Source organism: Armigeres subalbatus, chromosome 3 (assembly GCF_024139115.2).
Source record: "Armigeres subalbatus isolate Guangzhou_Male chromosome 3, GZ_Asu_2, whole genome shotgun sequence".
Lineage (NCBI taxonomy): Eukaryota > Metazoa > Arthropoda > Insecta > Diptera > Culicidae > Armigeres > Armigeres subalbatus.
Genome location: NC_085141.1, coordinates 104,538,274 through 104,563,251, shown reverse-complemented (window position 1 = coordinate 104,563,251; position 24,978 = coordinate 104,538,274). Strand labels below are relative to the sequence as shown.

Sequence of the window (24,978 nt, the reverse complement as noted above, 5' to 3'; positions counted from 1 at the left end):
ATGATATTTCCTCATGTGGAAATCATGGGCGAGATTAAGTAAATCAAGAAAAACTAAAATTAACATTTGTATGGAAATGTCGCATGAGCAATTCACAACACACGCATTTCCGCCTACTATGCAGGACAACGTCTGCCGGGTCGACTAGTAATTGAATATAATCGGGTAAGGGGTCGTACAATAATTACGTAAGCAAATTTTCCGGGTTGTTCGAACCTCCCTCCTCCTATGTAAGATCATTCCCATACTATTTTTTTGTTTATATGGAGCGTAAGAAAATGACAGACCCCCCTCCCCCATAAGTGCTTACGTTATTAGTGAACGACTCCTAACTGCCATTTGTTTCGAGTAAATGTTTTATCAATTTTTTGGATTTGTGGAACAACTGAAGCAACTACAGGAAAAACTCCTGGAGCAATAATAACATATCGTTTAGAGAGGGAGGGTGGTTCGATTGAAGTTTGACGATGCATACAGAACTTCTTGAGGCTTCATACAAAAAGTGTGACGTGGGGAGAGAACGGGGTTTAAAATGCAAAATTTTTAGGTTGCGTAATCAGGCCGTTACAAATATTTAATAAACATATTGTCCTACTGGTCTCCAAAAGGTCAAGGGGGGGATAATAAAAAATAAATATTAAAATGGAAAAAATAAAAAAAAACTCCTCGGATGTATTAAAGAATATTTTAAAAATCCTTAAAATCATCCGAATTTGATTTTGTTGCCCCCTCAAAATATTATTTTTTTGGAATAAAATCCGAGGGGGGGGGGGAGACAAAATAGTCTCTAAATATTTGTATCAGCCATGGATCTTTCCTAAGGTGCGGTTTTCGTTCATTGAATACTCTGGAATGTGGCTATTCGCCGGCGCTTCGGGTGAGGTGCTGTATAATGTGTCAGTATAATGAGAAGTTTAGTTTCTCATACTAGTTTTAATACACACCTGAAACTGCTTGTGCTTATTCAGTTTTGTTCAAATCGGCTCAGGTTTTCGGAGGACACGCGGAGCATGGGACGGAATCGAGTGGGCGTGGTGGAACTGGGTCGTTTTCTGAAACACCCTACTAATAATCTTTGTTTTCATAAATACGACACCAATACTACTACAGTGAATGCTATTTTTTATTGTATCAATACTTTCAAATTTTTGTTTTGGGTACTCAATCCACCTTCACCTTGATTTCTGAAATAACTGTAGAAGATTTACTACGAATTCAAATTCCCAGATTATTTAGGAACTCGGCACTTCGAAGTCGATTCTCCAGAGAGGTTCTAAAATTCCAATCAACAAAATATGTTGATTCAGAGTTATCCGTTCAGGTGTATACTAAATAAATGAAGAAGACATTGCAAGGAACTCGCGGCAAGTGATATTACCACCGACATCGATAATTGGAAAAACAAATTCAGTGTTTTAATTTTATATTTCCTATCCTCGATAAATCTATTTCGAAATTTTATCTCTTCAAATATAACTTTATATTTCATAACATTCACATTTCACATGTATTCATTTTCTCTTTCTCAGTACGACACTCGTGTGTTAATTTGGGATTCGTTTATCAATTAGGCAGATGCTTCATTCAACTTAAATTAGAGAAACAGACAGCGGCAAGTTTAGTTAACATTCTGGTTTTTAACACGTAGCTGAGCTCGGAATATTTTCGTCACTACCCTACTTTTCGCCTTCGTAAACGCATGTCTTTTAAATCGATAGTTCAGTACACAAAAAAAAATCTACCGATATTCACACAGCTTTCAATATCTACCTCCTTCTGTGTTGTTCTACATTATTCTCATTTACATTAATATAAAAAATAGAGTTTAATTTTGTCTTGTGATTTCAAATTGACATCTGTTTGAGTTTTTAAGTCGGTTCGTTTTTAAGAATTGATTTTTTTTTCGGTAAAATAAATTGTTAAATAGAGGACAATCATGGTCACCGATAATCATACTGATCAGTTTTCGCAGTACTTATAATTACGGAAAATAGTGAACATTTCTTTGTGATATGGAAGGATTTTTGTTGTTGCTTTAGTCGTGTATAAAAAGAGAGAGAGAGAGAGAGATTTAAATTGAGAGGGCGCAATAATCCTATCTAAAAGCTCTGCTCTAAGTTTACCGGTTCAGGGACCGAATGTTATGATAGCTATCACTTATCTAAACCTTTATTGTTCACCTCTTCGTTTGCTAATTGCCAGTTATACTTACAACTAGTAGACTTATAAAAATATTAATAGGCTCATTCAAGTCGTAGGCTTTGCGATTTATTCGTTTTTTTATTCGAAATGCATACAAGTTAACAACGTATTCGGTTTAAGATTGAATGTGTGCGACCGAATGCCTAATAAAAACAATATGCCAGTGATATTTTTTCATGTTTTCTGTATCGAATATTAAAAAAACAGTAGTGAGTTTGTCTATGATTTACTTAGTTGTTGATTGATTCAGTAAAGATGTGTTCAAGGCTTTGTTTCCTTTCCTCCTCAAGTGTTTAATTCAAGTCAATGCCACTGAAAGCGCATATTAGTATCGGGTCCAGATCTACGCGATAATCCAAGCAAACGTTGCGCGGACCTGAAACCAGCGATTCAAAACTGCTGGATCGAGGAATGCAACAACGAAGATATCACCGCTGCATTGGCAGAGGAAGTATCAATCGGAGACTTATATAATGATATCAGCTCAATGTCCACATCGGAAAACTGGACGGTACTGGATCGGAATTCTGGTGAACTTTTCGAAAGGCAGTGGAAGACAAGAATCTCAAGGTGGACGCTGCCACTCACATCCTGTGGGAATTCCTGGGCACTCTAAAATGCCAACTAAAGTCGGAAGGTGAAGGTGTGAACGACCCGGCGAGCTGTCCATAGCGGGCATAGAGCAGACTATAGAAAACTTCTTATTCAACGCATTGAAATCCTGATGAAGGACTACCACACCGAATCTTCATTCTCGCCTACGGAATTTGTTTCTGATAAGATCTAAATGGGAACAAAATGAGAACTATAGCAAGGTGGTCGCAGCCAAAGACATGTTCCTTACGAAATTCCCCGACCATCCACACTTTCGGGTTCGTATATGCTCGATAAGCTCCAGGTTCAAGCATTGTGCTGCCCTCCCCGGATTAGAATATACAAACAACTCAACAGCCAATTCGGAGATCTGATATTATGGGTGTGGACGAAAGCAGTGGGAGAGGATGTGAAGAGAATCTTCAGCAAGGGACAGGAAATTGATAAAATGGATTCGTACATGCCGTAGGTACTTTCCTAGCATACGGTTGCTTTTCAAAAGCTCGTACTCTGCAAGTGTGTGTCCATCATTGCACCATTGGATTCATCTAACCGGGTAACCAAAGATCACACAATGCTAGAATTCTTCCAGACGCCGGGTTAATAGAACCCCTGTTCGGTGCACAAATCCTTGCCTATGCTCGATACACCCGATACATATGTTGTCCGTTGTGCCAATATGCGTAGTTTATCACTTTCCTTCGAAGTTAAAAACTCTGGTCGTTGGGAAGGGTCGTTTGGCCGAAACCCATTTGATCGAAAGGGTCGTATGGTCGAAAGGGTCATTTGGCCGAAAAGGTCGTTTGGCCAGAAGGGACATTTGGCCGAAAAGGTCGTTTGGCCTAAAGGGTCATTTGCCCGAATGGGTCGTTTGGCCGGAAGGGACATTTGGCCGAAAAGTGAAAAGTGAGAAATTAGGAACTTTTTACAGTGAGAAGAGAAAATTGAGGAGTAAGAAGTGAGACGTCAAAATTTTTCTTGGTCAAAATTAACCTTCCTACTGAATCCATTAGTGAACCTACGAAGCGACAAGTCTTGTCATTTATAATGAGTGTGTAAGTATGACCCGTTGGGTTTGATGGCACATATAACAATTGAGTCGACGATTCTAATACAGGATATTTGGCGACTGGTAATAGGTTGGGATGATAAAACTTTAACCGATTTATCCAGAAAATGGCATAGTTGGATAAATGAACTATCTTTCATTGCTAACCCCGGAATTCCTGTGACGGTTCCGTTGAGTCCGTCACAAAGTGAGTAATAAAAGTGAAACAGAGATTTTTTTCCTCATCTAAAAAAAAAACGAAAATGAATAAATAAATAAATAAGCAGTTAGACAATTTTCTCTCCTAATATACGAATGAACGGCAGTTTGTAAGTGTGAGTGCAAAAGATGTGACGAAAAAATTTGAACGGTAGTTTGAAAGTAGGGACGTTCCGATATTTCCGATATATCGGAATATCGATATTTTTGTTTCGATATCCGATATTTTTGTATCGATATATTGCTTTCAATATATCGGTCATATCGATATTTTTGCTTTCGATATCGATATATTGAATCAAAACAAAGCAACACAAAAATAACAATTGTATTGTATTTTGTGAAAGAAAATTCTTAGAAATGGATCTGAAATGCAGTATTTTTAATGGTTTAGAGCAGCGGTTCTAAACCTTTTTCTTGAGAGGTACGCCTTCGAACTTTTGCATTAATTGAGGTACCGCTCTCTCAAAAGTAGGCTTCCAATCCTCTTGAAAAAAATAATTCCGAGCCCTTTGAGGGGAAGCTCCTTTCAGCTTTTGAATCCCTTTAAAGTAGGCTTCCGCGCCTCTTGATAATAGGTTTCTGAGCCTCTTGTAGGGAGGTCTCCGAGCCTCTTGAAGGCGGTTTTCGATCCACTTAAAAAAAGGCTTCGTTTGCATCTTGGAAGGACGCTTCTGAGACTCTTAAAGGTATGCTTCTAAAACTTCTTGAAAGAAGAATTCCGAGCTTCTTGAAGCGAGGCTTCCCAGCCTCTTGAAAGCAGGCTTCCGAACCTCTTGAAAGGAGGCTTCCGAGCCTCTTGAAAGGAAGCTTGCGAGCCTCTTGAAAGGAGGCTTCCGAGCCTCTTGAAAGGAGGCTTCCGAGCCTCTTGAGAGGAGGCTTCCGAGCCTCTTGAAAGGAGGCTTCCGAGCCTCTTGAAAGGAGGCTTCCGAGCCTCTTGAAAGGAGGCTTCTGAGCCTCTTGAAAGGAGGCTTCTGAGCCTCTTGAAAGGAGGCTTCTGAGCCTCTTGAAAGGAGGCTTCTGAGCCTCTTGAAAGGAGGCTTCTGAGCCTCTTGAAAGGAGGCTTCTGAGGCCTCTTGAAAGGAGGCTTCTGAGCCTCTTGAAAGGAGGCTTCTGAGCCTCTTGAAAGGAGGCCTGAGCCTCTTGAAAGGAGGCTTCTGAGCCTCTTGAAAGGAGGCTTCTGAGCTCTTGAAGGAGGCTCTGAGCCTCTTGAAAGGAGGCTCTGAGCCTCTTGAAAGGAGGCCTGAGCCTCTTGAAAGGAGGCTCTGAGCCTCTTGAAAGGAGGCTTCTGAGCCTCTTGAAAGGAGGTTTCCGAGCAACTTGACAGGAGGAGCCTCTTGAAAGGAGGCTTCTGAGCCTCTTGAAAGGAGGCTCTGAGCCTCTTGAAAGGAGGCTTCTGAGCCTCTTGAAAGGAGGCTTCCTGAGCCTCTTGAAAGGAGGCTCTGAGCCTCTTGAAAGGAGGCTTCTGAGCCTCTTGAAAGGAGGCTTCTGAGCCTCTTGAAAGGAGGCTTCTGAGCCTCTTGAAAGGAGGCTCTGAGCCTCTTGAAAGGAGGCTCTGAGCCTCTTGAAAGGAGGCTTCTGAGCCTCTTGAAAGGAGGCTCTGAGCCTCTTGAAAGGAGGCTTCCAGGCCTCTTGAAAGGAGGCTTCTGAGCCTCTTGAAAGGAGGCTCTGAGCCTCTTGAAAGGAGGCTTCTGAGCCTCTTGAAAGGAGGCTTCTGAGCCTCTTGAAAGGAGGCTCTGAGCCTCTTGAAAGGAGGCTTCCGAGCCTCTTGAAAGGAGGCTTCTGAGCCTCTTGAAAGGAGGCTTCTGAGCCTCTTGAAAGGAGGCTTCTGAGCCTCTTGAAAGGAGGCTTCTGGAGCCTCTTGAAAGGAGGCTTCTGAGCCTCTTGAAAGGAAGCTTCCTGAGCCTCTTGAAAGGAGGCTTCTGAGCCTCTTGAAAGGAGGCTTGAGCCTCTTGAAAGGAGGCTTCCGGGCCTCTTGAAAGGAGGCTTCTGAGCCTCTTGAAAGGAGGCTTCTGAGCCTCTTGAAAGGAGGCTTCTGAGCCTCTTGAAAGGAGGCTCTGAGCCTCTTGAAAGGAGGCTTGAGCCTCTTGAAAGGAGGCTTCTGAGCCTCTTGAAAGGAGGCCTGAGCCTCTTGAAAGGAGGCTTCCAGGCCTCTTGAAAGGAGGCTTCTGAGCCTCTTGAAAGGAGGCTTCTGAGCCTCTTGAAAGGAGGCTTCTGAGCCTCTTGAAAGGAGGCTTCCGGGCCTCTTGAAAGGAGGCTTCCGAGCCTCTTGAAAGGAGGCTTCCGAGCCTCTTGAAAGGAGGCTTCCGAGCCTCTTGAAAGGAGGCTTCTGAGCCTCTTGAAAGGAGGCTTCCGAGCCTCTTGAAAGGAGGCTTCCGAGCCTCTTGAAAGGAGGCTTCCGAGCCTCTTGAAAGCCCACTGATTTTTATGTCTGGATAAGGGATGTGGAAGATTTCGTGACATGCTACGTGCGATACTTCTGTTGCAAAACGCAACAAATTCCAAAACAGGCAGGCGAAAAATAAAAGGCGAAGCGAATGCCCTAGTGGATGCCTTAGTTGCATCAAATGTTAATTTGAATTGGAAAGTGATCAAACGAACGCTAATTACCTTAAGAAAATTATTTTGTTATTTAATTACCTATTACGGAGATAAAAGAGACGTGGCTACTCTTGATTATCAATTATCTAGCAGTTGCCAGAGGGGACGTAGTCTAGAACAGCGGTTCTCAACCTTTTTCTTGAGAGGTGCCCCTTTGAACTTTTGTATTAATTGAGGTACCCCCTATGGGCCTTATAAAAGGCGGAAGTATCTTGAATGGGCGCTTCCAAACCTCTTGAGAAAAGAATTCCGAGCATTTCAAAGGAAGGCTTCGAGCCTTTTGAAAGAAGGTATCGAGCCTTTTGAAAGAAAAAGCAGAAAAAAAAAGTTTATAGAAAAAAGCTTGGCTTCCGGGCCTCTTAAAAGAAAGTTTTCGAACCTCTTAAAAAGAGGCTTCCGGGTCACTTGAAAGAAGGCTTCCGAGAAGCGTAGAAGGATGCTTCCAATTCTTTTGCAACGAAGCAACTGAGCTTTTCAGGAAAAAGTCTTCATGTCTCTCAAATAGGGGCGTTCAAATCTGTAGACTCTAGATTTCATTCTGTTTTGGCCTGGTAGATCGCATAGAAATTTTACAAAATTTGTTCATTCGAGGTTTTCCCTTTTTGTTGTTTTGTCTCACAGCCCTTCATCCATTGTACTGGTTGTGGAGGGCAGGATTCAATAGGCCATGATTTACTGATCACCATGCATAAGACAAAGTTTAGAAAAAAAAATTCAAAATTGTCAAAACTTTATCAATAAGTATTGATAAAAATTGTAATTCATCCGCCATTAAGCATTTTGTTCGAGGTACCCCCTGGGCTCGGCGAAGGTACCCCCAGGGGTACATGTACCCCAGGTTGAGAACCGCTGGTCTAGAAGATTTTTATAACGAGATCAATAATACTCATTCTCTGATCTCCAATTGCACAGCAACAGATCCACAGTTTTCTCATGCCGAGGCGGCAAGGTGAAGATTTTAACCACGCACGGGTGTTATCAGTGGATAACCTAAGTAGCATCCAAGTGAACAAATAAGACGAGCTACATCCCAAGTGCTAAGTGTAGTCGTGAAGCTAGTTAAGACAATTCTGAAAGCGTTAAAAATCCAAAAACATCTGTGTGATTTGGTGACAATTGCGGCTTGGTGTTTGTTATCAGCTGTGAATCGAATATGTTCGACTGGAGTTTCAAACAGTGAGCGACCATGTACACCCCAGGAGATGAGAATTAGGGGCGAACAGCAACTAGGGCATCCTATCGAACGAAGTGAGGCGTAAAAGAATGGTTTCTTAAGGAGTACATTGGATCGAGTTACCTACTACAACAGGAACAAAAATTGATAAGTACAAATTTTAATCGACTATAGATTAAGTTTTATTTTTCATTTCATATTAAAATTTTAAACGTTCAGCTCTTAATGTTTAGCCAATTAGAGGAAGATATTGGCTCTTTAATAAAGATTGCAAATAATCTAAAACAAATCAGTGAATACGATATACAAAAAAGAAACTTTGCTAGCAAAATTGAAATATTCTAGGGAGTTGTTCACTGATATCGAAGAACGACTCATTCATTACAAAGATCAAATACCTTTAGCGTCGTTAAATTTCGTTATTAAAGCGTCGAGGGAAGCTAATCAAACCATTATTCAAATAATTACAAGTAAATTAGATTCGAAACTTATTGATACACCACAATCAAACATGGCTCCTCCCAATTTATATTTTGTGTAACAAAACTTCTTGTAACGAACAGTAATATTGAATAAACAGTTGATGTTTAACTTCCAAACCAAACGAACATTCATTTTCTGAAGATAAGGTCCGTACATAGTATAAATCTACAACAAGAATGCGTTTATACGAGGGCTAGACGGAGTGGTTGGCAAAGAGAACTAAAATATTATTGTCCTCAACCGTTATGCTTTGAGCGCATTATGTTTATTATGGCTTTTGGGTTATTCCAAATATTGTGCTACCCGAGTTCAAGGTAGAATAACTAGATGGTAACTAGACTTTAATTAGGTTAAGCGAAAGTAAAGAGAGATGCATTCTAAGTTTAGACGTTAAACTGTATGGTGTTTTTCTGTCCAATGTAAGAACATCATTTGGCAACCCGTGATCAAAAGATCTGCACGCGGAGTAATTAAAATTACGTGGTTCGGCGACAATGTGATAACGAATAACATTGCAGTGGAGGAAATCAAACTTATCGCGATAGTGCTAATCACAATCCTCGTAATAGGGGTAGCCTACGCGATTGTTCGCGCTTATCATAACCATATGAAAGCAGTAGTTAAGAGCGTGGCAGACAGGAAAATCAAGCCCAATAATCTTGCATGAAGAAAAAAAAAAGCAAACAAAAACATCACCGTGAAGTGAATTAAATGCAGTGCACGCGATCAAAACAAAACAAAAAACATTCGTTATTTCGTAAACAAAGATGATAAAACTGGTCTGTGGAGTGCAAGCAGATTGAAAGTATTGCGGTCATATCATCGACCAACAAAAGCATGTGTACTACCCCCGATGGGAGCATCCATCTATACACTGCTCTGTCCGAACGACCATAATTGTAGTGTCACTAAAACCAAGTAGCAAGTTGCCATCAAGACATTTCACAGAGACTGGAAAGCTCAACCCATGATTGCATTATGCAAAGTGATTGGAGAAATTTAATAGAAATCACAGTAAATGATTTAACGTGGTTTAAGTCGCTTTGAATATTCTGCATCCTTCTTCAGAAGACTACTGTTACTCGAATTAAAGGTTTACTTGGAATAAATATCACATGGCGACCGTGACAGGACTCGAACCTGCAATCTTCGTGTCCGAAGTCCAACAGTTTCAGTCTCAATTTATAAAATATTGGGAAAGAATAGCCAAGACATGTGTTGAAAGCACGACGCAAAAGGGAGACACAAATAACTCGTGTGAAGCGTTTGGCAAATTAACCAACAAGTTAGAAGGCATTGCACATGGAGTGGCCAAAACTATGGCAATGAAAGCGGGGACGGGTGCCTTAATTAATGTCTCCACCAGCTATAACAGCAGAATAATCTTAAAAGTCGTATTGGTTTCGTAATTGAGTTAAAAACAGAGCTACATAACTGATTATAACTACCTTCTCAGACTAAGCGGAGTGTAAGCAACACAAAATCTTGATTTCAATCCAAAAGATAAAGACCTAAATTTATTGTTACCCATTTCATTCTCAGTAGGTCATAAATTATAACTACTAGGTAAATTCTAACCTTTTTCCTTGGTTGCATAGAAGCAATTCTCTGTGAAATCGAAGGTCGATTTATTTTTGTATTTTTTGATTTCTCTGAAATTTTAGATACACAATCTTTGTGTTCGAGTTGTTTTTGTTCAGGCCCTTGTCAAAAGTTAGGCTTGAGTCAAAATGGCAAACCAATGATGAAAATTATGTTTTTTGATCACAAAGAATGTATATGCAAAATTTCAGAGAAATCAAAAAATACAAAATTGACATCCCGAAAATCAATCATGATTTTACAGAGAATTGTCCAGAGGCGTAACGACATAAAAACAAATTTTAGCCTGCCACTTCCCCTTTCACCCTTCAATTAATGAAAAGATCGTTGGTGGTTTGAGTATGAGTCAGATCTAGCAAGTAAGTAGATATGCATCAAGCGGTATTGTTGCTGAGCAATAAAACTCCTTGATAAGACAGTTTTCTTCAAAATGTTCTATGGAAAACATCAACATAAGAACAGGCAGACAGACATGCCAAACTGATAATACACACATAGAAAAGGGCGAGCGCAGCCTTAAAAGAGGAAGTGAGTAATAGACTTATCGTTGTCGAGGAAGACGGGCAATGAAAAGGGCGTTCGATGCTGCAATGTAGATTAGGATCAGGTAAACATTAGATGTAAGAAATTTGTATATAAACTTTCAATTAATTTCAAATAAAGTAGTCTTAGACTTGTACCAAAGTGAAACGGTTGTTTTCGTTAGCTCACGTCCGAAAGCTTTCGATATTTTCCAACTTCAGAATAGCTTCTCGAATGCAAGGAAGAACTGACTGAAGAACGAACTAGGAAATATCAATTGCCATTTTGAGCATTCAACACTTTTAAAAACCTTTGTAATTTACAGAGACTGGAAAGCTCAACCCATGATAGCATTATGCATTAGGGTTTTGGTCGATTTAATAGGAATTACAGTAAACAGTTTGAAGTGATTTTACGTCATTTTTAATGTTTTCCATCCTTCTTCTGATGACGTCACGACTACTCATTAAGGGTTTGGTTGTAAGAAATATCACATGGCGACCGTGACAGGACAGATCTGGAACATGAATCTTCGAATCCGAAGTCCGACTGTGCTTTTAGTTTATAAAATAATCGAAAAATAGCAACAAAAAAACGTTTTGAAAGCGGGGAACACAAATAACTTTTGATGATGTTGACAAATTAAACAACAAGTTAGAAGACATTTATACTGTCTATGATCGCAAATCAGTGCCATGTGAATTTTCATCGTTTTCTAGTTGGAATCTGTAACGGTCATATTTATCATAGTGTTATAGTAGAATACAGCAGAGAAATAGAAATGGATTTGAAAGCGAGCGGGTGACCATTTTTGGTTACTATATAAATCGCACGACGTTTCCTCTGCCAAGCTTCCATCTGGTAGTTTCTTCTGCTTACTCTACGCCACGACATACCAAAAAAATCAAGACAGGATTGAAGTGTTTAGACTTGCAAAGCAAAGCATTAAAGTGTCGATAGAACTATAGAACGGTAAAAATTGTTATTGTTGAGCAATATACAGTATTTATTATCAACCATCAGCCCTCCGCCTGAGACAGGAGTCCGAACTGAATGATAAGGCCAAAATATACAAGTATACTGCTCTGAAATACTGTCGTTATCTCGTGATATAGTCGAGTTCAGGAACAGTTAAGTGTCGGCTGGAATTATATCATATATCGAACCTTCACGCGATATAAAATTTCAGCACACAAATTAACATTTGGTGGCTCCAGAGAGGAAAACACAGATTCAAGTTTGCGATCAAAGCTTGAGTGTCGCTTTGAGAGCATCCTGTTTGTGAAGACAGCATGGAGAGAATATTGAAAGTATCTCAAACCAAGAAGCCGAGAAGATGTCGCTTCAATATATTGCACAAAAAGGACCGTCGCCATTTGTGTAATAAGTCGGATGAAAAGTGTGATACGGTATGTTGCAACCAACAAACGTTTGATATTGAAATAGCCAATGCACTAGTGTCGAACATATAAGTTAGCGACACACGTTACAACATCCATTTCTGCATACAACTGGATGAACATCATAAACGATTAAGAAAAAAAACAAGAAAGAATAAAGAATGAAGCATATTTTTTCACGTTAATAAAAGTTAAGAAACCTAGATTTTTGTTTCAATTATGTCCGTGGTCGTATGAGCTTTGGGTGAACGAAACTAGTGTAATTGATGCCAGATTTAGTGTGACAAAAGTGAAAAGCATCAAAATTCCAAAATTGATACTTTAATTACTCAATTTAATAAACTCAGACCTTGTTATCTTACTAATCTTTATGCGTGGATTAATGATGACGAAGATTTAGTCGAGTGGTACACGCGGAGACATGGTGCCACCATCGTTGATCGAAATAAATTCCATGTAATTTGCAAAATTATTCGCCGGAAAATAAAAGGCTAAGCGAACGATGCCCTCGTTGCATCAAACGTGAACTTAAACTGGAAACTAATTAAACCCACTTTAATCATCTATTATGGCGGAAAAAAGAGATTTAGCCACTGTAGACTACCAACTGTCTCGCAGTTGTCTTCTAGTCTGTCTAGCAGTCTTCGGATAAGTGAAAATCAGTGTTCAGTTTTCCGTCCAGAAAAGTACTTAATCCAAGTGAAGTGATAAACTAACGAGTTCTGGCATGATGGGCTGGTTCAATTCGGACTACTTCAACACCAATCAAGTGGAGCTAGCCACAACGGAAATGCGAATTCTAGTTGGCGGTGTTACAACCATCGTAATAGTGACCATCGCGTACCTCCTGCTGCGTATGCATAACAAATATAATAAGAAAAGTGTGCAGAACACGGTTCAACGAGAGGTGAGACTAAATAACGTTCGCGTCGAACAGTAATGGAACAAACAGCTCTAGTAGCGTGATAATTTACTTCCAGTCAAAGTGCATAAGTGTCTATAGTGACGATGAATAGCTGAGAAGGCGGAATAAGAAATTCAAGTAATTTTCAAACTTAAGTGATTGATACATTAGATAGCCTGAAACCCAACAATAACACAAAGACAGAAGCTACGGAATTCGACTAAAGTTCAAACATATTAAGTGATCAGTGCACCAGAAACGCTGAAATGCCCAACAACAACACCACGAAGGCAGAGGAACAAATTAGCCAAACGACATGGAGTGCGGAGCGCAGACAGAGCTACGAGCGCCAGCAGCAGTGTTAGCGGAAATACCCCTCCAGGTAGCAGTGGGCATGCTTTTGGTAAGCATCGGCGTGGGAGTTGCCTTGCGGTATGCGGCAGACTCATCTTCAAACGATTAGAGCGAAACGATCAGAGGACAACATGGTATGTGTAGAAAACAAAAGTGATTGTTATAGTATTTACATATTATAAATCCCAAATTTATATACATAAATAAACAAAAAGTTCACAATGTGTAAAAGGATAAAAAATGATTGCTATATCTTATAATAAAAATATTGCTTACAAATGTAAGGTTCCGTACAATTTCCTTGACCCGATAAAACGTAAACCGGTTCTCGTAAGAATAATAAATACAATTACCGATAAACAGACTCAGAATTATTTGAAAAAAAGGAGTTTTTGATTAAAACTGATGAATAGTAAATTAATGATTTCGTGTGTGTTACTTCTACGAGAAGTTAAATATCACTGATGAATAGGTTAAGAGATATCAAAGACTACATTTGGAATTGGAAACACCTTCGGAGGAGCATAACTGGATAGCAACGTGCCAGATTATAAGGAGTAATTGAACTGTGCGTTGATTGAATAAATTAACAACTCAAGATGTCGTCAGTGAAAATCGTCATTAACCCCCTGGGAAATTGTCGTTTGTGCAAGGAAGATGATGAGAAAGACGGCGGCCAAATGCGTGCAACATTTGATGTAAAATCCCATCAATGTTCCAAAAATTATGAAGAGACTTGAGGAAAATTATGGAAACCCGGAAATAATGTACCGGGAATTAGTCTCGAACATCCCGAGAATAAAGAAGGAATCTAGCCACTCAGTGCTAGAAATCTCGGAAGCACTGGAGAACCTGGTCAACAATATGGCAGCGCTAGGCAAGATGGATTATCTCAACGATCACCGGCTGATACAAGACATCGTAGAAAAATTACCGCATTCAATGCAGCTGCAGTGGGCAGATGTACTAATCGGTAATGCTAATGCGGCAACTCCATCCCTGGCAGATTAGAGCAACTGGATGAACTCTAAAAGCAAAAGCTTCCGAGTTTTGAAATCGATGACTCAGCAAACCGAGAAAAACCCCTGAATTAATATCCATCAAGCGTCACGAAGTTCACGCGTGTTATGCAAGAACGAACATCGACTTTACCAATACGAGAATTATAAGCAAATGAAAACTGAAGAGAAGATTCAGTTTGTTCGTTCTTTGTTTCAACTGTTTATAGCCAGGACATCGTTCATCTCAGTGCAGAAGCTCTCTGAGATGCATATGCATCGTAAAAGGTTGTAACAAAAAGCATAACTCGACACTTCACGAGAAAAGGCCAATCAAGCCAATTGTCCAGGAGAAAATCGAAACTACGAACTATCACCAGGAATTCAAAAGGAAAATCATATATCAGATTATTCCGGTGGAATTAAGTAATGGAGCTAAGAAAATTCAGACTTACGCTTTCCTAGACCAAGGATCGTCATTCACGCTGATCGATAAAGAAATTGCCGATTTCTTGAAATTGGAAGGCAAAAAAGAAATGATTACCCTCAATTGGGCTCAAAACATAAGTAAGAACATTGAAAGTCGATATGCTTCACTAAAGATAAAAGGAACAACGAATCGACAATATACGATGAAAGGAGTCCAAACTGTTAAAAATCTCCATTTGCCAACCCAATCAATTGACCTGAAAAATTTCGAGGACCAATGCAAGGATTAACATTTTGTTGATGTTACATTGGAAGGATACAAGAACGCAAAGCCAACAATCATGATCGGGATAGACAACACGCACCTGTTACTACCATTGGAATGGCGCGGAAAAGGACCATACGCAATAAAAACCAAATTAGGTTGGGCATTGCTTGGAAGCATAACATCATCCACTGACGAACCCATTTATTCAATGGTTGTAGATTCAAGCAATCTAGATGATATGCTCCGAAACTATTTTGCAACTGAGGATTTCGGAGTGAAACCTGTAGTAACCCTGCCCCAGTCGAATAAAGAGAAACGTGCCTGTTACGAACGCGCTGTTAATTAAATCAATCAATGTAGTTACAGTACACGGAATTAGCAATCATTATGTACATGAATCATTTGTGCGTCATTGGGTTTGTTGAAAATTACTATCAGCGCGCCGCATGGCATTTTCTTGGCACTTTATGTTTAGATTATCATCCTTACTGTAGGGTACGTACAAGTAAGTAAGCAGAGACGAATAATCATTAAGAAAATAAAGACCCAGAATCGATCATAATAGAGCGACCCAAAGATGCGGTCGTAAATCTTGGCGACGATGAGTCGTTGATAGTTAAGAAAAAAGAATTGCGATAAGCAGACAGAGACAGTAAAAATTGCCGGGTACAGATGCAAGTGCGTTGCAAGTAGTTCTTAGCTTCATCTCATGTGAGTCGGTCATTGAAATCCGAAAGCACCATAGCACACTTCCTCTTGTTAATGTTCGGTTCGCCCCAAACATTTTGGTGGCTCCAGAGAGGAAAACTAGTAAATTCATTATCGGAAGTGTCACGACGTTGATTGTGTTGTCGGCGCCCAAAGATCGACAAGTGTACGAGATTTATCGTGCGTGAAATTAGAACTCCGGCAGTAAATCTGTCGTTATAAAGAACAGTTAAGTGAAAAGTAAAAGTGAGTCGCTGAGCCGCAGATGGTTGCAAGAAGTGAGACTAATTAAGGCACGTAAAGTAAAAACGTGCTTCAAGTGAAGTGAGAACTGAGAAGAGTGGTTGATTGTAGAGGAGCCCTTGTAGGCAATATTGTGATTAATAAATCACAGGGATTCTCTGAGGAGAATAGCACGTTTCCGCGAGGAAGTGCAAAGAGCCTTCGTAGGCGTATTAAAGAACTAAGATAAGTCTAGTTCAAAAGTTAGCTCACTGATCAAGTGATGTCAGATTTGAGCAGAGAGATCGACGAGTTAGTTGAATACTTCAGAGAAGTAGATCTCAAAACAGAGCAAGTAAAACAAGGCAATCATTATAAAACTTGGAAGCGACAGCCCCTTCCTAAAGGCAGAATTTCAGAGACAAAACAATTCAGTTTAACCCTTTGGGAAAACACACCTCGCCAGAAGGTTGTCGAGCATAGTCTCACGAAATTCGTGGATAAAACTTATCCTAAAAAACCTTAAGTGCAGATAAGCCTTAAAGTTTGGCCAAGAATCAGGTTTAAAATTGTGACAAAACTTTAAATAACTCAAAATGTCCAAATATTTTGTGAATAACAAAGCGGGAAACTGCCGCATGTGCCATGATCCTGACGATAAGGATGAGTACATGGTGGAATGTTCAGAGTGTGACAGGTGGTTCCACCCGTCATGCGCTAAGCTTAAATCGAAACCCAAACCTGAGGAAATATTTCTGTGCGTTAAATGCGAACGCATAACATTAGAGATAACAAAATTGAAGTCGGCTGCTGCAGTAGTCTCTAGCAACCTGACAGAAGCATTCCTTAAACAGATACTTCATGAACAACAGAAGGCAACTTCTGATATTTCCAAAACGTTAGCCGGAATCGGCTTGAAACAAGAAGAAGAAGTAAAGGAAGATTGGACCATATACTTGAAACGGCAAGCGCTAATGCGCTTACCGAGATTCGGTGGTCTGGCTAAGGAATGGCCGAACTTTAAGCAGGCATATGAGAAAACTACCGAGCAAGGTGCCTTTAATAACCTAGAAAATTTAAATAGGTTACAACAAGTTCTATATGGGTTAGCCGCTAAAAGTGTCCATCAGTTAATGATGGACTCTAATAACGTACCGAATATAATGCTCCGACTCGAAGAGCACTTTGGGAGGCCAGAGTTAATATATAAGGAGTTACTAGCGGACGTAACCAAGATTAGGAAGGAATCCAAGACGGTAGTAATCGAGATGGCGGACGCACTCGAGAACCTCGTCAATAACATAAAGATGATCGGGCAAGAAAAATATCTCTCTGATCATAGGCTGGTAGATGAGCTAGTTAAAAAACTCCCATATAGCATTCAGGTTAAGAGAACTGAATATTACTTGAACGAGCCAAATCAATTGCAGGTCCAGACATTGGACGATTTGGAAAACTGGTTAAAACCATTCGCTAGGACGGCAAGAGCGATGAAAATTGATACGCCACCTGCACGTCAGAAAGCGATGATTAACCATCATGAGCCATCAGCTGTTAAGGTGAAACTAAACGTATGCCAGATATGTAAGAAACCTGGCAGACACAAGGCAACTGAATGTAAGGCCTTTCGAAAAATGAAGATCGAAGAGAGATTCCAGGCGGCCGTTAAGCTACGGTTATGCTTTAGTTGTTTAACATCTTCAAATCATAATTTGCTTAACTGCCCAAGAAAAAAGGCTTGCGGAATGGACGGCTGTCAAAGGAAACATAACCGAATGCTTCACAGTAAGCAGGATGTTCGCACGGAGGATATTGAAGTGGTGAACAACCCAAAAGAAACAGCTACGACATCATCGACTCATTATCAGATAGTGCCCGTAACGTTATACAACGGAAGCAAGTCTGTTGAAACATACGCATTTTTAGATCCTGGATCCTCACTTTCCTTAATAGAGGCTGATATGGCCAAGGAATTGAACTTAAAAGGTAAACTCCATCCGCTACAGTTGTCATGGACACAAGAATTTACCACGGATCATAATGAGAGTCGTAGCGTTCAATTGAAAATAAGGGGAACGTCAAAAAAGATCTACACCCTAAAGGATATCCGAACCATAAATAATCTAAAACTTCCTTTACAAAGCATGAATTATGATAAATTGCAAAGGCAATATCCCCACTTGAGCGGACTTCCTATAAAAGACTTCGGAGCGATTCGACCAACCGTTCTTCTTGGTATTAACCATGGTTATTTTCTTATAGGACACGAACATCGTTGGGGACGACCCGGTGAACCAATCGCTATGAGGACCAAGTTAGGTTGGCTGATCTACGGAAAGCTATCCACGAACTCACCAACTGAACACACAATGGTGCTTCAACACGAAGCGGAAGGATTGAGGAAGTTAATGGATAACTATTTTTCAACCGAGGATTTTGGAGTTAAACCTATCAACGAATTACCGCAATCATCGGAAGATAAACGAGCCTTAACAACTCTGAACGAAACGCTAAAATACACGGAAGGCAGATACGAAGTTGGATTATTATGGCGGTATGACAACCATAAATTTCCAGACAGTTTCAAGATGGCCATGAAAAGATTGAGGAGTCTGGAGAATAAATTGAAGACGAACGTCGAATTGGAGAGATGGGCTATTGAAACAATGTCAGATTATGTTAAAAAGGGTTACGCCAGGAAGCTCACTGCGGCGGAATTAATGGAAGACGTGGACAAGATATTTTACCTACCACACTTCATTATAATTAATCAAAACAAGAACCCACCGAAACCAAGATTGGTCTTCGATGCAGCTGCAAAAATTAAAGGTGAGTCCTTCAACTCAGCCTTATTATCAGGACCAGACAGCACGACGTCGCTGTTTGGAATACTAATCCGTTTCCGGGAAGGAAAATACGCAGTCTGCGGGGACATTAAAGAAATGTTCCATCAGGTAAAAATAAGAAAAGAGGATCAGAATGCGCAAAGATTCCTGTGGCGTGACTGCAAGCAAGACAGATGTGCTGAAATATATGTCATGGAGGTAATGACATTTGGATCTACGTGTTCGCCATCATGTGCTCAAGCAGCAAAAAATCATAACGCAAAACGATTGCAAGACAAATATCCATTGGCACACGATCCGATATTAAACCAGCACTACGTCGACGACTGTGAAGATAGTTTTAACTCGCTTCAAAAGGCGATAGACACAACCGAGCAGGTGATAAAAGCACACCAAGAAGGAGGATTTTTTATTACAAAAATCTGCTCGAACAGCCCAGAGTTAATGAAAACTATACCAGCAGAAAGAACAGACCAGGATATGATAAAACAACTCGAAGGAAAGGGAGACAACACTGCAAAAATATTAGGAATCTTTTGGAATTCTAATAAGGATAATATAGGATTCAAGGTGGATCTAAGGCGTCTACCAGAAGAAGTGTCGTGTAGAATTCGGAAGCCAACAAAACGCGAAGTATTATCATTCGTGATGAGCGTATTTGATCCATTGGGATTAATCTCTAATGTTACGATCCATGGACGAATTCTACTACAGGAAATACACAAGGAAACGTCAGAGTGGGACAATCCTATCTCTGACATAACCTTCGAGCTGTGGGAACGTTGGCTGGAACTGGTGCAAACGACCAGTATAGTTAGAATCCCGAGATGGATATTAAGCAATGACAATAACCAAGCGGAGCTACACACATTTGTAGACACCTCCGAGAGGGCGTTCGCTGCTGTAGTATATTGCCTAACCATAAGCGGAGGCAATACTAACGTAACACTACTAGCAGCCAAATCAAGAGTAGCCCCCATTAAAGCACTGTCTATACCACGATTAGAACTTCAAGCTGCATTGCTCGGCGTCAGACTAACGGACTCTATAATAAAGGAAACGCGTCTAAATAGCACACGCCACACGTTCTGGACGGACTCTAGGACAGTACTAGCTTGGATAAACTCGGATCATCGGAAGTATAAACAGTTCGTTGCTCATAGAGTAGGAGAAATACTGGATACAACGACGATGGATCAATGGAGATGGGTTCCTACGGATAAGAACCAAGCTGACGAAGGGACTAAGAAGGCTGTTAAGAACTCCATTTGGGCAACGGGACCAGAATTTTTAAGATCGCCAATGTGTGAATGGCCAAAGGAAGAAACAAAGGAGACTACCGAAGAGGCAAAATTCGTTGGATTACTCGAATGTCAAGACAATGTAATCCAGGAGGAGAGATTTTCATGTTGGTGGAAACTACTGTTCCGGATCTGTATAATGATAAAGATCTTCCAATTTGGGTGTCAGAGGAAGAGTTTTAATAAGGCCTTAAATATGAAGGATCGGATAAAGGCCGAGAATAGATTATATAGAAAGGCTCAGAAAGACGCATACCCAGATGAAATAAAGGATCTCCAGAAAAATAAACAACTAACAACAATCGGTCCATTATCAAAATTGATGCCGCAACTTGATGAGCAAGGAGTAATGCGTTTTCGTAGCAGGTTGGAATATATTAAAACTCTTCCTAAAGAAGCAAGAAATCCTGTAATACTACCGAAAGGGCATCACATCACCCATTTAATCATAAACTGGTATCATCGCATGTTTCAGCATCAAGCCGACAAATCCGTTCTAGCTGCACTTCAGCAAAAGTACCATATCGTCGGACTAAACGCAGCCTTTCAGTGTGTAAAGGCAAGATGTCAATATTGTATGAATAAGCGCGTAAGGCCAATATATCCAGAGATGGCACCCCTCCCAGCATGCAGAACGAGTCCATTCATATATCCATTCACGCATACCGGAGTAGATTATTTTGGATCATTCGAAGTAGCAGTCAATCGCTCTAAAGAGAAACGATGGGGAGCCATATTCACGTGCATGTCTTCACGAGCGGTACATATCGAGCTAGCCGAAAATATGTCCACGGACGCATTCCTGCTGTGTTTTGTGAATTTCCAAGGTCGTAGAGGCAAGGTATCGCATCTCTACAGCGACAACGGAACCAACTTCGTAGGCGCTCATAATGAGATGAAAATATTAATGGCTAACATAAACGATCGAATGATTTCCGGGGAAGCCATCAAACTTGAGTTGTCATGGGAATTTAATCCTCCAAGAGCACCACATTTCGGAAGAGCTTGGGAGAGACTCATCAGAATAATTAAGGACACACTAAAGGAAATGATCAATTCACGTCCAAATCGAGCATCAACAGTGGAGGTGCTAAGAGGAGCCCTAATTCAAGCTGAGTATTTCCTAAATTCACGACCCTTGACCCATATTGGGTGGATGGAGAAGATGATGAAGTGCTTACGCCGTTCCACATATTAATAGGTAGGTCAGGATAGTTTTTACCGTCGTTTATGATAAAAACTCACAACCTGGAGCGAGAGCATTTGAGACTTGCTACACACTATAGCAATTACTTCTGGAATAGGTGACAGGCGGGGTATTTGCCATTAATAGCACAACGGCAGAAATGGAACACAGAAACCAAAAATATCAAGGTTAATGATGTAGTAGTTATCATGGATAATAGCGACAATAGACGAAACTGGTTAAAGGGTAGAGTCATCGAAGTAATACAAGCCAGAGATCAAAAGGTTCGCAAGATTAAGATAAAAACGATCCAAGGAATCTATACCCGGGCAGCGTCCAGCGTAGCAGTGTTGGACGTATATCGTACACAAAATGAACAACCGGTTAAGGAACGAATTGAACCTACGGCAAGTGAAGCGGTAATGATAATTGGCGGAGATAATGAATCATTAGTACCGATGCAACCAACAGACAGCAAGCAATCAGTGATGGCGGACAATGAGCACAACTCAACATTGGCACAAAAGGGTTGGTTAATAGAGAACATCGTAGTCAGCGACGAAGCAACGAAGAACAACGAGAACACCGTAGTCAGCGACGAAGCAACGAAGAACAACGAGAACATCGTATTCAACGACGAGGCAACCAGGAACGACGAGAGCATCGTATTTAGTAACGCAACACTGCTGAACAATGTGTTCATCACACCATCGAGAACCATCGAAGTCAAGGAAGCAATCAACGAGGCATCATTCAACTACGATGGGGGAAGAGCAAATGTGATGACAATATGCGAAGTTCCAGGAGAAGCAACCATAATTCAGCGTTTACTATTGCGGACGGGCGGAGCAGTCAAAAGGAAGTTACCAGCGACGTTGACAATTTCGACAAAGGGTAACGAAAACAAGAGAAGAAAACGTCGAAGAATCAAGCCATGTGCCTGGGCTGGTAACGGGCTCACGGCTTCAACGAGATACGTAACAGTCAGTTCAGACGAACGAGAAAGAAAGGCATTAAAGGTGGACAACTCACAAGTAAGCGCAACACGGGCCATAAATTTGAATTTTTGGACCATTACCATAATAATGCTATTATTATGTATTGGAGAGGCAATAGGCAGTGAATTGAGAGGATTGATTGCCTATGATTGCGCGAGCAATGACATTAATATCACGAGTTATTCACTAATGGACGTTGCATCTTGTGTCCCACCAACCCGAAATCTGACTACGATGGAGACACGAATCCAAGTACTCCAAAGAAGTCCAAAGATATTAACTAGAATACACCAATGCAAGGTAAGGAGTACTTGGGTAAGGAGTACAAGGTAAGGTACTTGGGAAGGAGCATTGGTGTTCTACCAGTATGAAATAAGTCTGTATGATTACACAGCTACAGCAGACGTAGAGAATGACCAAATAACATTACGAAATGGAATAGTATGCACATACAGTATAGGATGGTGTTTAGATGCAGAGTTCGGGTATATGACATGGGATGTTGATTTACGGAGACAGTGCGAAGAAACAGAATTTGAAAAACCTATGATTACGATACAGTCGAATCGAAATCAAAGACTGTATACACCTTGATTTCGGATAAGCATCTGTTCTCAATAAGAGCTAAAGAAAAGACACAGTTGTGTGCATTCGACGGGTACATTACTGACCATCCTAGAATATTCATTCTAGAATCGAAGGGATACAGATCACCCTTTACAAGGAAAGCAAGCGATGGAAGAAACCTAGATCTCTTCACATATTTAACTTAACGGAACAAGTAAATACTTTATATGTAAGCTAGAGATCAATTTGAATCTTATATGAATAGAGAATAATGGCAAGACATAAAAAAAGTATTATAAATACAAACATAATTTTTCTTATTGCAACTGATGAATAGGTTAAGAGCAATTGATGAATATATAAAGAGAGAGCATACCTATTTACTAAATAGTGTAAAACACACACGTTAACTGCAAAGGAATAATAAAGTAAAACAAGTGAAACCCTTAATGATTAGATTAATAAATATAAGTAACAATAGGAATAGACGTTGTCTCTCTGAGAAACAATGATGAAGTAAAATTGACCAGGCATGGAAAACTCGATTTATGGAATTCAAACATTTTGGAAAACACACGGATTTTGATAAAGATGATGCGAAGAGATTAGTGAACTTCAAGTTAACCAAAACGGACACGCTGTTGGTTTGCGTTCTAAAATAACAGTAAAGATATCTCATGGCGACCGTAAGATATTTCATGGCGAGCGTAAATTGCAATCAGTGAAACTAATCTAAATCAGTGAGAGAAAAAAAATAAAATAAAGCCGCCAAGACAATCAGTAAAATGGGTAGTAAGTGTAGTAAGTCAAAATAATAACAGTTGTCCTCATCGTACTAACCGGAACATTAATTGCATACCTTTTGTTTGTTAAGCTTGGTGTAAATAAATCGAGGAAGTCTTTTGAAAGAGAAGTCATTTTACAAGTCCATTTGAAGTGTAGAATGTAAGAAGTGTTAGAAGATAAGAAGTGTTAAGTTAAGATTCTAGACCATTAGGACCTATTCCAACTCTGTATCTCAAAAAGCAAAGAATAAAGTTTATAACTAAGACTATAACACGAATATAACCGCAAGCGGCATCGAACTAATTCATCCGTCCGATCGGGAACAGTGCAAAACAAAAACAAACAAAAATGAACGGAAAATGACCAAACGACAGTGAGCGTGGAATTCCAGCCAGGTAGCAGCAACAATCAACGGCGAGCAGGCATAAACAACACGAAGGCAGAAAAACGAATTAACCAACGACAGGGAATGCAGAGCGCACGCAGAGCTACATCCATGGATTATTAAATAAGGAAGGTGCGATATAGGTATGAATTATTTTCATTTTAATGAATAGATTAAGAGAAATAGATAGGTGTATACAAAGAGAATACGCCAATTTGTCCAAAAGTATAAAACGCCCTCGCACATTACAGGGAATCAATGAAAAACAAGAAATCTTGAATGACTTAAACAAGAAATATAAAATTATTTTGAACAAATTTGAATATAGATTATCTGGAATGGAATGGAACGCGGAGGTAGAAGCATATTAAAAATTAGGCACAGTAATTGCAAACACATTTTAGAAAATACGCCAATTGCTCCTAGTGTAAAACGTTCATTGAAATCGATAACAAATATAATAATTATCTGCAAAAGTGTGTAATGCGCAACTGCTGGCCGCTGAACAACAAGTGAAGAATAAACCATAACAAAAAAGAACAGAATTGATCGTAAACGACAAAGCAAAGGCGTATACAGCGGAAACTTGTTTCATAATAGTGACGTTGTCAATGATAGTGCCTTTGTTGATTGCGGTATGCACTTTATATAAAAATCTACGAAAAAACAGGAAAACAAACGGTTTGAAAACAATAGCAAAAACCATCGTAAACCAGTAGTAACTGTAACTATACCCCGAAGAAATTTGAATGCAGAATTACACTCATCTCTGGAGCACAACACTCGACTGCAAATTCCACACAAACAATATCACTAGAACTCTTCAGCACTTCAACTTTCACTGCTATGACTCTTGCCAACAACTGGAGTCATGTTCATCAGGATTCACATTTTATAGCAAACAAAAATGCCAAAATGTACCTATCGGGTACACATCGTTTAGGTATGCAGCGCTTTTCGAAACTTGCTAGGGGAGGTGAACTCAACTGACTCTGTATTAACCAGTTCGGGCCAGTTGACCAGTTTGAAAATTCACGCGTGGTCGTGATCCAAAGCATTGTATACACATATTATTATTCAAACGAATGTCTAATGGAAAATATAAAATCACTATTGATAGTAAAATTTGACAACTTTTATAGCAATATAAAAAAAAAATGTTAATAGTAAAAATTTATTGA

The 24,978-nt window shown here is 39.9% G+C and overlaps 1 long non-coding RNA gene across 1 annotated transcript; it reads right to left on the bottom strand.

Moving 5' to 3' along the window:
* Positions 1-1,406: 1,406 nt before the first annotated feature.
* On the bottom strand, positions 1,407-24,730 carry LOC134227751 (uncharacterized). The gene is made up of 2 exons (XR_009983747.1): positions 24,532-24,730; positions 1,407-4,090 (listed from the first exon to the last, which is right to left on the bottom strand). It is a non-coding gene; the product is annotated as an uncharacterized LOC134227751 (long non-coding RNA).
* Positions 24,731-24,978: the final 248 nt, after the last annotated feature.